Source organism: Astyanax mexicanus, chromosome 22, assembly GCF_023375975.1.
Source record: "Astyanax mexicanus isolate ESR-SI-001 chromosome 22, AstMex3_surface, whole genome shotgun sequence".
NCBI classification, from domain to species: Eukaryota; Metazoa; Chordata; class Actinopteri; order Characiformes; family Acestrorhamphidae; genus Astyanax; species Astyanax mexicanus.
Genome location: NC_064429.1, coordinates 37,675,949 through 37,692,248, shown reverse-complemented (window position 1 = coordinate 37,692,248; position 16,300 = coordinate 37,675,949). Strand labels below are relative to the sequence as shown.

At 37.4% G+C, this 16,300-nt stretch overlaps 1 protein-coding gene across 1 annotated transcript in view; it reads left to right on the top strand.

Annotated features, from left to right (window-relative positions):
- Nucleotides 1–6,443: 6,443 nt before the first annotated feature.
- The window catches only part of sema4c (sema domain, immunoglobulin domain (Ig), transmembrane domain (TM) and short cytoplasmic domain, (semaphorin) 4C), a 124,422-nt gene continuing 114,565 nt past the window's right edge, over nt 6,444–16,300 (top strand). The window contains exon 1 of the mRNA XM_049470298.1: nt 6,444–6,762. The gene's annotated coding sequence lies outside the window, so the exon portion shown is untranslated. The remainder of the gene's footprint in view (nt 6,763–16,300) is intronic.

The following is a 16,300-nucleotide window of genomic DNA, read 5'->3' as shown; positions in this document are numbered from 1 at the left end:
ACCCCAACCCAGAATACCCAATTAGAGCTAAGGGCCTCTTGAACCCCAACCCGGAATACCCCATCAGAGCTGAGTGCCTCCTGGACCCCAACCCAGAATACCCAATCAGAGCTGAGGGCCGCCATGACCCCACCCAGAATACCCAATCAGAGTTGAGGGCCTCCTGGACCCCAACCCGGAATACCCAATCAGAGCTGAGAGCCTACTGGACCCCAACCCGGAATACCCAATTAGAGCTGAGTGCCTCCTGGACCCCAACCCGAAATACCCAATCAGCCCTCAGAGACACAATGCGGAATACCCAATCAGAGCTGAGGGCCTCCTGGACCCAATCAGCACTGAGAGCCTCCTGGACCCCAACCCGGAATACCCAATCAGAACTGAGGGTCGCCTGGACCCCAACCCGGAATACCCAATCAGCGCTGAGGGTCTCCTGGACCCCAACCTGGAATACCCAATCAGAGCTGAGGGCCTTCTGGACCCCACCCAGAATACCCAATCAGAGCTGAGAGCCTACTGGACCCCAACCCGGAATACCCAATTAGAGCTGAGGGCCTCTTGAACCCCAACCTGGAATACCCAATCAGAGCTGAGTGCCTCCTGGACCCCAACCCAGAATGCCCAATCAGAGCTGAGAGCCTACTGGACCCCAACCCAGAATACCCAATCAGAGTTGAGGGCCTCCTGGACCCCAACACGGAATACCCAATTAGAGCTGAGGGCCGCCATGACCCCACCCAGAATACCCAATCAGAGCTGAGAGTCTCCTGGACCCCAACCCAGAATACCCAATCAGAGCTTAGAGCCACAACCCCCAATCAGTTCACAGGCAACACTGTATATAGATACTGTCCTTAAATCACAATCACTATAACAATAATAACAGTAACAGTAACAGCCATAACAGAAATAGAAACAGTGATAATTAGTAATTACGTCAATAATAGCAATAATTATATTAATATGTATTGCAATAGTAATTGTAATAATAAGAGTAATAGTGTAATACCAAATATAACAGCAATCATTTATTAAAGCAATAACAATAGTATTAGTGATAATAAAATAATAAGTAATTATATAAATAAAAGCAATAGTAATAGTGATAGTAACATCAATAGCATTAAAAATAGTAATAGCAATAGTAATTGTTGCAATAGTAATAGTGATAGTAGCAGCATTAATAATAGCAATAATATCAGTTTTAGTAGTAGCAATAGTATTAACAGTAGTAATAGCAATAGTATCAGTATCAATAATAGCAATAGTATCAGTGATAGTAATAGCAGAAGCAATGGCAATAGAATCGTTAATTGAAATGGAAATACCAATAGTAATAGCAATATTATCAGTAATAGTAATGGCAACAACAATATCAAAAGTGATCAGAGATGAAAGCAATAGCAATAGTTTAATTGATTGTGATAGTAATAGCACTAGTAATATTAATAGTAAATATAGTAGAAGTAGTAATGACCATAGTAATAGCAATAGTCTCATTATAATAATATTAATATTAATAGCAACAGCAAAAGTAATATCAGTAGCAACGGAGATACCAATACCAATAGTATTAACAATAGCAATAGTAATTGCAATAGCAATAGCAATAGTATTCGTATTAGCAATAGTAAAGCAACAGTAATAACGATAGTAATATCGATAGTAATAGCAATAGTTTTAACAATAGTAATAGTTATATCAATAGTAATAGCCATAGTAATAGTGATAGTATTAGTAAAAGCAATAGCAATGGTAATAGTGATAGTAAAAGCAATAGTAATAGCAAAATGATAAGTCATAGTAATACACCAGTAATATTGATAGTAATAGTGATAGCAATAATTCAGTAGCAATAGTAATAGTAATAATAATATTAATAGCAATACAACATGCTTTTATTGAGCAGTTTTTCCTCTAGTTTGCTGTAGATTTAGCATTTAGCCTAACACTGATACCATAGTTAGCTTTTAGCCTAGCATGTATTTCCCACTGTTGTACTTCTCCTGGTGGTGCTTAGGTTATAGCATGTATTAAAATTGGAAAATTGATGTAAGAATATATATTTTTCTGTGTTACATAACGGTTATCTGTGGCCTTCAGGGGTTAATCTGAATTAAATAAACTGCAGCACATGCATCCCGTAATCTATCTTAATAATTCCCTTTATGATCTCGTGTTTTAATTAGCCGTTGCTACGTGTGCGGATGCTAACGGGGGCTGCTGTTAGATGGCGTTCCTCGCAGGCCTGTTTTACGGCTGTTATTGTACGTTTTTCTCCCCGCGTTTGGGCTGGGTGGTCTCCTGGGTAATGCTGCAGACCTCTTCCCATTACTTATTCATTTTGCACTGCGGAGTAAAATCCTCGTCCAAACAGAGCGATAAGATCCCGCGAGTCTCGAGCCGTGGGACCCCTCGCTGAGGGCTCTTCTGGCCGAGCAGGACGAGCCCCCGGGGCAGGAGGCTTTAGGAGCGCTGAGTACCTGAGCCACTCAGCTGTAATGAAGATTCTCAGGGTAAGAGAGCAGAGATCACTCTAAAATGGCCATAACTGCCGCCCTCTTTACGCCGCGGCTCCATAAACACGGCCGGGGATTTCGCTCCACCTTAGCAACGTCTCGCTCGCAAGAACCGAAATCTCCGGGAAGCAAAAAAGGAAAAAAAAAACGTACATATTGACGCTATTACCTCGAAAAGATGTCATTCATACATCTGATTCAACAGCTTAGCAAGGCTTCCTTCAGCCACATTACCAGGATACCATGGTAACCACCTAGCAACCACTCAGAAACCCCAGCGCATTTACATTTAAGGTATTTAGCAGATGCCCTTATCCAGAGCATCTTCCAACAGTGCTTACATACAGTCAATGTGGTATCACTAAAGCACTAATCACTAAAGCATCTAGCAACCACTTAAACAAACCATAGCAACCACCTGTATAGTAGAGTAGCGTAGCGTTTAGGGGATGATACAGTGTTGAGGAGTGTAGAGGAGTGTAGTGGAGTATAGTATAGTATTGTAGAGTTTAGGGGATGATACAGTGCAGAGTAGTGTAGTAGAGGAGTGTAGAGGAGTGTAGTAGTGGAGTATAGTAGAGTAGTGTAGAGTTTAGGGGATGATACAGTGTAGAGGAATGTAGAGGAGTGCAGTAGTGGAGTATCGTAGAGTATTGTAGAGTTTAGGGGATGATACAGTGTAAAGGAGTGTAGTAGAGGAGTGTAGAGGAGTGTAGTAGTGGAGTATAGTAGAGTAGTGTAGAGTTTAGGGGATGATACAGTGTAAAGGAGTGTAGAGGAGTGGAGTATAGTGGAGTAGTGTAGAGTTTAGGGGATGATGCAGTGTAGTGGAGTGTAGTAGTGGAGTATAGTAGAGTAGTGGAGTGTAGTAGAGGAGTATAGTAGAGTATTGTAGAGTTTAGGGGATGATACACTGTAGAGGAGTGTAAAGGAGTGTAGTGGAGTGTAGTAGTGGAGTATAGTAGAGTAGCGGAGTGTAGTAGAGGAGTATAGTAGAGTATTGTAGAGTTTAGGGGATGATGTGTAGAGGAGTGTAGTGGAGTATAGTAGAGTATTGTAGAGTTTAGGGGATGGTGTGTAGAGGAGTGTAGTGGAGTATAGTAGAGTATTGTAGAGTTTAGTGGATGATACAGTGTAGTAGAGTATAGTAGAGTATTGTAGAGTTTAGGGGATGATGTGTAGAGGAGTGTAGTAGAGTATAGTAGAGTATTGTAGAGTTTAGGGGATGATGTGTAGAGGAGTGTAGTGGAGTATAGTAGAGTATTGTAGAGTTTAGGGGATGATACAGTATACATGTGCTGAACATCAGACCACAGACTGCTTTCCCCCGGCAGCACTTTCTCTTTGAATTCGGCTCTACAGCTTTACAGCAGATTATAAAACTCTACAGGCCTGTTTACCGTCCTATCAGCAGCAGTTCTGCTCGTCCCTCTACTGCAGAAACAGCCTCTGATCTTCTAGAAGAGCTTTAACAGCAGATCCTGGAACACTGCTGCCATGATTTGATAGCATTCAGCCACAACAACAGCATCAGCGAGGTGCAGTTCTGATGTTGAAGGTTTGGGACTCCAGAACATTTGAAAATGAGAAATGTCTGAAATAACAAAAAAGATGCAGAGCTTTCAGACCTCAAATAATGCAAAGAAAACAAGTTCATATTCATAAAGTTTTAAGAGATCAGAAATAATCAATATTTGGTGGAATAACCCTGGTTTTTAATTAATTAAAAAAAAAAATTCATGCATCTTGGCATCATGTTCTCCTCCACCAGTCTTACACACTGCTTTTGGATAACTTTATGCTGCTTTACTCCTGGTGTAAAAATTCAAGCAGTTCAGTTTGGTGGTTTGATGGTTTGTGATCATCCATCTTCCTCTTGATTATATTCCAGAGGTTTTCAATTTGGTAAAATGAGTGAAAAAAAGAAACTCATTATTTTTAAGTTGCTCTTTTATTTTTTGCCAGAGCTGCAGGTTCGAAAAAATGAATTATATGAAAATGAATATAATTAATGTAATTAAAGATTTTGTTTCTAAAAGCAACAAAATCTACTAATTAGCAGAAAATATATTAAACAAAAGCCATTTAATTTTTAGTTTCTGATATGTATGAGTGCGCGCACACATTACCCAGCGCTGTGCGCCACGGCGGACTGATCTTCCCCTCAGTACTGCATGTTTTATCTTGATTAATACGGGTTAACCCTGCGCACTATAATGGAGTTTTTACGTCTGGACGCCTCGGAGAAAGGGCTGTAATGATGCGGTACAGTAATCACGCGATTATTGGACGTGATTATTGGGCGTGATTACGCCGCACTCTGAGGGCACAGCTTTCTTTTTCAGTCATACATATTTCATGGCGCGATTTTACAGCATGAAGACGAGATCAGACGCAGCGCCGCTCGGCTGTACCGGACCTGGGGGCGGCCCATAATCCCTTTGTGCCCACTAATATGAAAATCTACAGGGATTATGGGAAGGGGGAGGGGCTGTTTTTCTTCCTAAACCCTTCAACCTAATCTTTTAATCATAACTCTTGCGTGACATCTTACATGTTTACTGTTATTCTACTGCGTGTTTCATATTTTATACTGTTATTATTTCAATATACAGTATATATGGTCAGTGAAGGAATAACAGTATAACAATAGGGATTATTAAAACAATAGAACATATTGTCGCTGTCCAATGAAAAACAGTTATCTCCAAAACAGCAACTTTACAGGAGAGAGAAAAAACATTGTGAACTTTCAATGGAAGTCAATGTAAAAAGAGTTTATTTCAGGTTATTTTGAAGAGTTTCTATTGGTCCGTTCATCAAGAAATTTTGGCACAGTGTGACGGACAGTTTGTCTGTTCAAATTGTGCAGTAAACTAATAATCGACAAAAATGGAGATAACTGTTTTTCATAGGACAGCTACGATATATGAACAAACAACATCAATACGTTTTTACAGTTCTAACAGTTCTACTTCTTTTTTAACAATTTTAGTTTTTATTCGTGAAAGCATTAAAAAATTTATATAACCTAGAATAATACAAAAGAAAGAAAAGATCATATATATAAATATAATAAATATAATATATATGTAAAATAATGTACAATATTTTATATATTTCCATTTTTGTCAAGTCTTGTAACACAAATCTGATGGTATAGTTCAACTTGCAAAATACAAGAATGTAAAAATCAGACAATAGAGAAAATAATAATTTTTAAATTTTTCCTGAAATTCTAATTGTGAGGGATGGAAAAAAATAAAACTGGAAAAATGGATGAAAACTTTTCTATTTTTGCATTTAGGCTCAAACACTCAGAAAAATATATTAATGATTGTTACACTGACCATACTGGTTTTAAAACTAAAGAACAAAAGCAAGAGGTAGTAAATGTAATGCAAAGGGGGATTAATTACATATAAACCAACAGAGTGTAGGAATGTTTTTTAAAATGTTAAAAAGTAGTAGTAGAAAGTACAGATGATTGTGTAAAATTGCAAGAAGTAGAAGTACGAGTTAGCTAAAGAATATAATTACTTTAATTACTCAAGTATAAGTATTTCTTATACTTAATATTTCTACTTAAGTAAAGTAACAAAGTATTTGTACCTCATTCCTTGACACTCCTGTGAGCTAACCAGTTCTACCACAACAAGGGCGTGGCTTTAGCGTTTAATAACATGAGAACGTTTCTGTTTTTGATACATTTTGTTTCATACGCAATCTCAGTCCAAGTGGGCGGAGCTTCAGGCGCTTCACTGCTCTGAGAGACTGACCACTGTGGACGTTCCGGTGTGTAGAGTTTAAACCTTTGGCCAATAGTTGCGCAGAAGGGCGGGGCTTTGGCACTAGTGGCCAATCCCTTGTTTGGGGGCGTGGCTTAGTGTGGGCTAGGGGTGGAGAGAGAGAGAGAGCGAGAGAGAGAGAAAGAGAGAGAGAGAGTTGGGCAGTGTAAACTGACTCCACCGCGTCTCCCGTTTTTTCAGGCTCGCCGTGTTTGTGGAGCGGAGAGCACGCGGACTGGTTCTCGGTTCGGTTCTGTTGGGTTCGGTTCTGTATGATGGAGGCGGGATTAGTACGCGGACCGCAGAGCGCAGCGCATTGACGGCACCAACTCCCCGCGATTCAGCATTCAATCGCTTTATTCCGGGGATCCAATCCGGATTTTGGGGTTTTTTTTGGGGGTTCTGAGGAGGTTCGGTCCGGTCCAGTCAGCAGTGCAGAGCAGTCAGTGCAGTGGGTAAGTGTGTAAACATAGCTGTTTGTGATGTTTTCATTGATTATTTATTGTTTTTACGCTGATGAAGCTCAATCGCATGCTTGAAGAAATTGCGGCTGCTGGTTTGCGTGATTTTTGCGCGTGTTTTTAGCGTGTTTTATGCGTTTTTTAGCGGTAGATTGTCGTTAGAGTAGGGGAGGGTTTGATATCTGATACTGTCATTAACTCCCAGCAACTCAGCCTCCAGTCTCTCCACACACTGACTAACTGTTGCCTGGATGTTTATGGGGTTGAGGTTTTAGAGATTATATCCTGTTTTTATCCAAATCCTGATGTTTAATTTATTATTCATTATTGTAGAACAAGTATAAGATTAGACAATACCATCTATTGTTGTGTGGATTTTTGCAGTAGACTTTTACAGCAGTGCAGAGAACTAGACAGCATTTTTTGTATAAAAAAATCGGAAAAAGCAGGAAAACAGAAAGAAAAACTACCGCAAAAATGTAAAGAAAGAGAAGCTATAAGATTATAAAAGAACATAACATGCACGTGCGTTCCCAGGGATAATGTACTAGGATAACAACAAATAGCAGATATATAGTAAATAGTAATACAAAATAATGACATCATACTGTACCTACCCACACAAGTTAACAGTATTATATAAATATAAAATAAGGTAAAATAAGCCTTTAATAAAACTAACTAAGCCTTTTTTTGCAATATTCCAGTTCAGTGCAGTGCAGATTACAGATGTGTCAGGAAATATATATATATCTTAATCTAAAAAAAAAAACAGAACATGAAGATTTATACTAAAGTATGATTCTAAAAAGCTACATCTATAATTTTGTATATTATATTAAACCTGGTACTCTGAATAAATATAAATGCTGTCGTAAGCATTACACATTAATGTTGTACATGAACAAACAACAACAAAACAAAAAAGAAATATCAAATACTGCAAATAGAAATGTCAGGAAGTATATATTTACGCAAATATACAAGAAAAAACATGAAAGTAAAAAGAAAATTGTGCAAAAAGTAGAAAATCTTAAACTAAAATATGATTATATGATGCGTGTTTGTGTGTTGTGGTAAGCAGTGAGAACCTAAATACTTAATTAAATGTAAAGTAATAAATTATCTTTTTACTAAGCAAATATATTTAATGTCTCACTACTATTGAGATAATAAGTGTTGCTGAATGAGTGTAAGCAGTTATATTAGGTATAATTGAACAATACATAATATTTTATATGTAAAAGTACTGAGTGAACGGGTGGTGGGTGAAGGTGCATGCACAGCATGCGTAAAACTGCAATACAATGACTGCATTACTGCTAGTCCAGCAGTGCTGTGAGCCATCAAATCTGCAGAAATACAGCAAATACTGACACATCTGCTCTTGTTTGATTGGCTGGTGCGACTGTTTTGGATGTTTCTGCGTTTTTTTCTCTCGCATGCATTCAAATTGTGGAGCTAATAAAACAATATATTTCTGTTAATATATGTATATTCTAGTTTCTGTGTGTTTCTACTATGGTTGCAAGATACCTTAAAAAATGTATGTCATGATATGTAGTGGTTTAATAGGTCTGTCTATTTATGTCTGGAATATATATTGCAATACATTATCAAAATTAGAAGTCACTTATCCAGTTATATTGTGACGTTGTACTGTGATTTTGTATTATAATTCCGTTATATTATGACGTTGCACATCTTGCAGTGTAACCGTGATGTAAATGTCATTTGCACATAGCGAAGTAGGGGTGCACAAAAATATCAATACAGCAAAGTTTAACAAAATTTTGTTTATTTTGTAATACTTTGTTGATTATCAAAAACACAGTATTGATTTTTTTATTATTAGTTTAGATGTAAAGATTGGTGTCAGAAGTGGTTCATTGTTTAGTGTTGTGTTTAAACTTCGCCCACTAGTTAGCAGTAAACATTTGTTTTAGTCAGATTAGATTTTAGTAGTCGAGTCTGAGTCAAGACTGAGTCTTTTAGGAGTCGAGTCTGAGTCAAGATCAAGTCTTTTAGTAGTCAAGTCTGAGTCAAAACTGAGTCTTTTAGGAGTCGAGTCTGAGTTAAAACTGAGTCTTTTAGTAGTCGAGTCTGAGTCAAGATTGAGTCTTTTAGTAGTCGAGTCTGAGTTAAAACTGAGTCTTTTAGTAGTCGAGTCTGAGTTAAAACTGAGTCTTTTAGTAGTCGAGTCTGAGTCAAAACGGAGTCTTTTAGGAGTCGAGTCTGAGTGAAAAAGGAGTCTTTTAGTAGTCGAGTCTGAGTCAAGATCAAGTCTTTTAGTAGTCAAGTCTGAGTCAAAACTGAGTCTTTTAGGAGTCGAGTCTGAGTTAAAACTGAGTCTTTTAGTAGTCGAGTCTGAGTCAAGATTGAGTCTTTTAGTAGTAGAGTCTGAGTTAAAACTGAGTCTTTTAGGAGTCGAGTCTGAGTTAAAACTGAATCTTTTAGGAGTCGAGTCTGAGTTAAAACTGAGTCTTTTAGTAGATGAGTCTGAGTCAAAACTGAGTCTTTTAGTAGTCGAATCTGAGTCAAAACTGAGTCTTTTAGTAGTCGAGTCTGAGTCAAGATCGAGTCTTTTAGTAGATGAGTCTGAGTCAAAACTGAGTCTTTTAGTAGTTGAGTCTGAGTCAAGCCTGATTCTTTTAGTGTTTGTAAATAGTTTTTAAATGCTTTTAATGTTTGATAAATGCTTCATCTAGTTTGAATGGTGTTTTTTACTAGTTTATTGACTTAAAATATTAAGTCAACCATCTAGACACAACTTCTAAAAGCTTTTGTTCTCCTTACTAACATTGCTTTGTCCATCTAGTTCATTCTGTAGATTAAATTCAAAATTTATGTTAAGTGAACTCAAAATTTAACTTGATGTTTTGAGTTGGTCAGACTTTTGAGGCAAAAGTTTAGTTTACTCAAAAGTTCACTTGTAATAAGTTGACTTTTTTTGGCAGATCTCTTCTTTTTTTTTACAGTGTAAAATTGATATAAATTTATACATAATATGTTGACTTAGTGCATCGTTCACTTTGGTATTGTAAGTTCTAGTTAGTATTGCGATGTCGATGCTGAAACGATATATTGCCCAGCTTTAGATTCGAGTTTCCAGGGTGTCCAGATGTATTTTTGCATTATAAAACCACCCAGAGATCGGTTATTGGAGGTTGTGGTAGCTGTTGGGTTCCGGCGCTGGTCCGAGCGGCCGGCTGACGGGCAGCACAGATGGTGGTGGGGGAAACGCAGCTCCTGGGAGCTCCAGAGGAACCGAGAAGGACTTTGTTTTTCTGCTTTTCTCTTTGGAGTGTAATGAAATAAGTGGCAGCTGCAGGCGGTTTATTATGGGATGATCAATGCTGGCGCTTCCACAAAACGGACCGGGCTGGACACGCCGGTTCTGAGGGCCTGGCAGGGAGGCTCTGCTCATAAAAGACGGCTTATGGAGGAGAGAGAGAGAGTGGAGGAGCCGAGGAGAGCCCAACGGGTTCTAAATAGAACCGAATAAGTAGGTTCTTTGTTGCAGCAGTGAACGTTTTTTTTCATTTTTGCTGCTTTTGTGTTTAATTTCCTGTATTCAAGGTTTTACTTCCTAATATCATTAGGAATATAAGAACCTTTAAAAGGGTTCTACGAGAGTTCTTGAGTAAAGTTGGTGGTTCTATACAGAACCATAGAAACCCCTTTGGCTTAACCTGACTAGGTACTAAGCATTATTCAATGGTTTTATGTCTGAATCACTGTAATACAAAACCTCTTATACTTATGCATAAGGTACACTTACAGGATAAGAACCCTTAAAGAGGTTCTTTAAGGGTTTTTGAGTAAAGGTGGTGGTTCTATACAGAACCAAAGGAACCCATTTGGCTTAACCTGACTAAGTACTAAGCATGCTTTGATGTTTTTTTTGCTTGCATCACTATGATAAAAAACCTCTTATAGCTGTATATAGGTTGTGTCCTTAATATAAGAACCATTAAAAAGGTTCTTCAAGGGTTCTCAAGAACAATAAGGGTTCTATACAGAACCATATGAACCCCTTTGGCCTAATTTGACTGTGTGTTGAGTATGCTTACATGGTTTAATGCCTGCACCCAAAGCTCTTATAGTTATATATAGGTTGTGTCCTTAATATAAGAACCCTTAAAAGGGTTATTTAATGGTTCTTGAGTAAAGGTAGTGGTTCTGCATAGAACCATATGACCATTAGCTTAGCTTGCTAAGTACTAAGCATGCTTCGATGTTTTTTTGCTTGCATCAATATGATACAAAACCTCTTATAGCTGTATATAGGGTGTGTCCTTAATATAAGAACCCTTAAAGAGGTTCTTCAAGGGTTCTCAAGAACAATAAGGGTTCTATACAGAACCATATGAACCCCTTTGGCCTAACTTGACTATGTGTTGAGTATGCTTACATGGTTTAATGCCTGCACCCAAAGCTCTTATAGTTATATATAGGGTGTGTCCTTAATATAAGAACCCTTAAAAGGGTTATTTAAGGGTTCTTGAGTATAGGTAGTGGTTCTGCATAGAACCATATGACCCTTAGCTTAGCTTGACTAAGTACTAAGCATGCTTACAAAGTTTTATGCTTGCATCACTATGATACAAAACCTCTTATGGCTGTATATAGGGTGTGTCCTTAATATAAGAACCCTTCAAAAGGTTCTTCAAGGGTTCTCAAGAACAGTAAGGGTTCTATACAGAACCATATGAACCCCTTTGGCCTAACTTGACTATGTGTTAAGCATGCTTAAATGGTTTTATGCCTGAATCCTGAGTCAAGCTAAGCCAACTGGGTTCCTATGGTTCTATATAGAACCACCATATTTCTTCAGAACCCTTAAAGAACCCTTTCAATGGTTCTTATCCTACATCTGCACCCTATATACAAGTATTAATTGTTTTGTCTCGTAGGATGCAGACATAAAACCATTGGAGCATGCTTAGCAATTAGTCAAGCTAAGCCCGAGTGGTTCCTATGGTTCTGTATAGAACTACTACATTTAATCAAGAACCCTTGAAGAACCTCTATATATACTGAGGGTTTATCCTATATACAGGTATAAGAGGTTTTATGTCATAGGGATGCAGGTATAAAACCATTTACTTATTTAAGCTAAGTCAAACGGGTTCAGGTGGTTCCTTATAGAACCACTACCTTTACTCAAGAACCCTTGAAGAACCATTTTAAAGGTTCTTATACTATGGGTTTATCCTATATACAGGTATAAGAGGTTTTTTGTCATAGGGATGCAGGTATAAACCATTTAAGCATGCTTGGCAATTAGTCAAGTTAAGCCAAATGGATTCCTATGGTTCTGTATAGAACCACTACCTTTACTCAAGAACCCTTTCAGGGGTTCTTATATTAAGGGTTCAACCTATATACAGGTATAAGATGTTTTCTTTCATAGGGATGCAGGCATAAAACCATTTAAGCATGCTTGGTATTTATTCAAGCTAAGCCAAAGTGGTTCCAATAGTTCTATGCAGAACCACTACCTTTACTCGAGAACCCTTAAAGAACCTCTTTTTTTTTTTTTAAATATATCAAAAATAAAGCTATCCCCACATTGGGTAACAATGTTAATGCAGGTTTTTCTAGTGTGGTACTCGAGTTAAGCCAAACAGGTTCTTTGTATCACTGCACAAGGGTTCTTTCTTACAAGAGTAGAACCCTATTTGATGCTTTGTGGATGGTTCTATATTCAGACAAAAAGGCAGATGTTTATTAAAAACACTTTAAGTACCAATTTAGTGGTTCTTTAAGTTCCCATGGGTCTAAATTGAACCGTTGGTGTTACTAAAAAAAAACTTGAAAAAAACCTTCTAGAGTTCTATGTAGTACTAGAACACTGGATATTTTAGCTCTATTTTGGTTCTACTGGCATTTAGAGCCATTTAAAAATAGTTTATAGAATATAGAATCGGCAAAATGAAGAACTTCTTAAACAGGCAAATAAAAACAAAAACATTTAAAAGCTTTTTTGTTCAACCATGGTTGTTTGGGTTCTCACGGTTCTGTATAGAACCATTGCATTTACTAAGAAAAACTGGTGGTTTTCCTACCCTGTCGAACCGTGCTGCCCTAATGTATATTTAAGTGTAAAATACAAAAGAAGCACTATTTTTAGGGCGTGTACTCAGTGAAATTCCAGTAGATGTACGTTATTAGATTTGGTTTAATGCACATAAACCCCCCTAAAACAGATAAATTCTAAATAAAAAACATGAGAAATAATAAAATAGTGTAGGTCAGCGCATGCGCAGTACCTTTGGGAAGCATGTATCGATGGGTAGCACAATTCGACAGAACACTGTATTAGTATTACTAGTATTAAACGTGTATATGAATGCACTCCTACATACAAACACAGCACAGTAGTGGGTGGTGTTGGTGATGGAGGTGTGTGTCCTTAAACAAAAGTGGTATTGTTGTATCTAGAACAATGTACTGTTGGTAATATAAAAGCACCGGTTGACGCTGGTGCCGGACGTGAGAGTGCAGAAAAACAAAACCCCACTGCAACCAATCATCTGGCACCCTGTCAGCAGAGCCAATCAGAGGACAGCGAGACGGACGGGGGACAAAAAGCAGAACCGCTGAGCGATGGACCAAAAACGCTGATCAACGGCTCTGCTTTAATACCGATAATACTGACGTTAGAACTAGAAATAGAAATATCCATTAATATAAAAACAGAACCAGCAGAACAAACATATATGAGTGGACGGGCCATTCCACCCAATGGGAACCATTTGCTTGTTGCAACTCTTTCAAATTAAATTAAATAAAACTATATTTTTTATATATTGTGTATATTTATATATATTTAACTCTTCAAAACATGTACTGGTGAATCTCAGGCAGCTTTACTTCATGTTTTACAAGGTTTCTAATCCGAAGATGATTTAATTTTTCTCAGTCCTGTTACCAAAACTCATGCGACACATAAAAAACACATTAAAAATCTTGTTTAAAAAAAAGCCCACTAATTGCTTTGGTTTTATCTTAAAGTTTCTTTATTTTAAAGAAATGGTCGTAGACTACATGTTAAAATTGTTGATATTTATGACAAATAAAAAGAATAACTCCTGTTATTGGCTCTCACTCCTCTTAATCTTTATGTATCGAGTAACAGGACTGAAAGTAACAGGAATGAGTTTTTAGCCTAGAAATGATGTAAGAATTAATTTAGGTAACAGGAGTGAGTTTTGAGATTGAGCCCCTCAGTCATCCTTACAATAAGATACAGAAAAAATAATGAGGGAACTTTTTGGAAATTTTGGTCTTCCCATGATCTTCATAAGAACCCGCTGATGTCACTTCCTGTTGTAGAATGTTCCAGATGTTTCTTTAGTGTTAACACTTAAGAACTCTTAAAGAACTCTCAAAGAACCACTGGATATTATTTTTTGGCCTAAAAACAGCTGTTTTTAAGCTTGTTTAAAGCTGATCTAAGTAAATAAGCTCTGCTCTGATTGGCTGCCCTGTATTGCCCTGCCCATGACATCACAAAAAAAAAACACAAAATGAATATAACACATAAAATGAGCACAGGTTTATTTAATACAGCAGAAACATAATGAGCTTTTTTTTTTCTCATGACCCCTTAATTAGAGGTTCTCAGTTACAGAACCGCCCTGTGAAAAGAACCACGGCATCTCTTAAAAAGACCCCGTTTACCACCTTTTATTATATAGGGAAATAATGAGCGGTCATTGATACGGCGGGGAAACAATCGGCGGAGTAAAGCGGTAAAGAGGCGGGAGCCGGCAGAGGTTATGAAGTGCAGAGTGGAGAATAATAGCGGAACAATAGAAAGGCTTTAAGTTGGGCTCTGAAAGGAAGAAAGGCGGTCGATGAGCCGCAGACGTGTGCTGGTAAAGAGGTCCAGAGGTTGGCGTTGGTGTTCTGTAGCGGTTTTATAGCCGGACAATCGCTTACTGTGATTTATTTCAGCGTAGCGGGTCGAGGAAACTGCTGGAGGTCATAATATGACGTGAAATGGCCCAGAAAGAGACTCGATCTGAGAAAGAACAGAGCATTAATGTGTTAAAGTGACGGTTCACTGACCAAAAAGTGTTTTGAGCTGGAGCTACGAGGCTAATCTGGCTAAGTAATGGAAGCTAATGGCCAATAATTAGCTTTTTGCTAAATTGTGTGTCTAAAACATCACATTTTCAGCTCATACTGTGTGAAATTGTTCAGTTATAGACTATAATAGACTTTGTATGTGGTTTCTGACACTGTATAAATCGATAGTTTGAATTAATCTCCATAAATAAGTGATAAACATGCGCTAAAGTGCTTCACAATGCTAAAACTGTAGTTGGCCATCTTTAGTTGATGCTTTTGTGACAACCCAAGTTTCTAAAACATCATAAATTCCAGAGAAACACACTATAATAGATTGTTATGTAGTTTTTGATTCTATATAATACTCGGCTAACTCTAAAACCATGCTAAACCCAGCTAAGTAATGGAAGCTAATGGCCAATAATTAGCTTTTTGCTAAATTGTGTGTATAAAACATCACATTTCAGCTCATACTGTGTGAAATTGTTCAGTTTTAGACTATAAAAGACTTTGTATGTGATTTCTGACACTGTATGAATCGATAGTTTGAATTAATCTCCATAAATAAGTGCTAAACTTGGGCTAAAGTGCTTTAGAAAGCCAAAAAAAGTAGTTGACTCTTTTTAGTCGATTCTTTTGTGCTGAGAGTCTGAGTGTCTAAAATGTCATAAATTTGAGAAAAACACACTATAATAGATTGTTATGAAGTTTTTGATTCTATATAATACTCTGCTAACTCTAAAACCATGCTAAACCCAGCTAAGTAATTTAAGTTAATGGCCAATAATTAGCTTTTTGCTAAATTGTGTGTATAAAACATCACATTTTCAGCCCATACTGTGTGAAATTGTTTAGTTTTAGACTATAAAATACTTTATATGTGGTTTCTGACACTGTATGAATCGATAGTTTGAATTAATCTCCATAAATAAGTGATAAACATGCGAAAAAGTGCTTCACAAAGCTGCAATCAATGGTTTTGTGTCAAACTGAGTGTCTACAACGTCATAAATTCCAGAGTAACATATTGTAATAGATTTTATGTATATATAAGAGTTTTATGTAGTTTTTGGCTCCGTTAACTCTAAAACCATGCTAAACCCAGCTAACTAATGGGAGCTAATGGCTAATAACATGCGCTAAAGTGCTTCACAACGCTAAAACCTGTAGTTGGCTCTTTTTAGCCGATGCTTTTGGGTCAAACTGAGTGTCTAAAATGTAAAATTCCAGAAAAAACACACTATAATAGATTGTTATGAAGTTTTTGATTCTATATGATACTCTGCTAACTCTAAAACCATGCTAAACCCAGCTAAGTAATGGAAGCTAATGGCCAATAATTAGCTTTTTGCTAAATTGTGTGTCTAAAACATCACATTTCAGCTCATACTGTGTGAAATTGTTCAGTTATAGACTATAATAGACTTTGTATGTGATTTCTGACACTGTA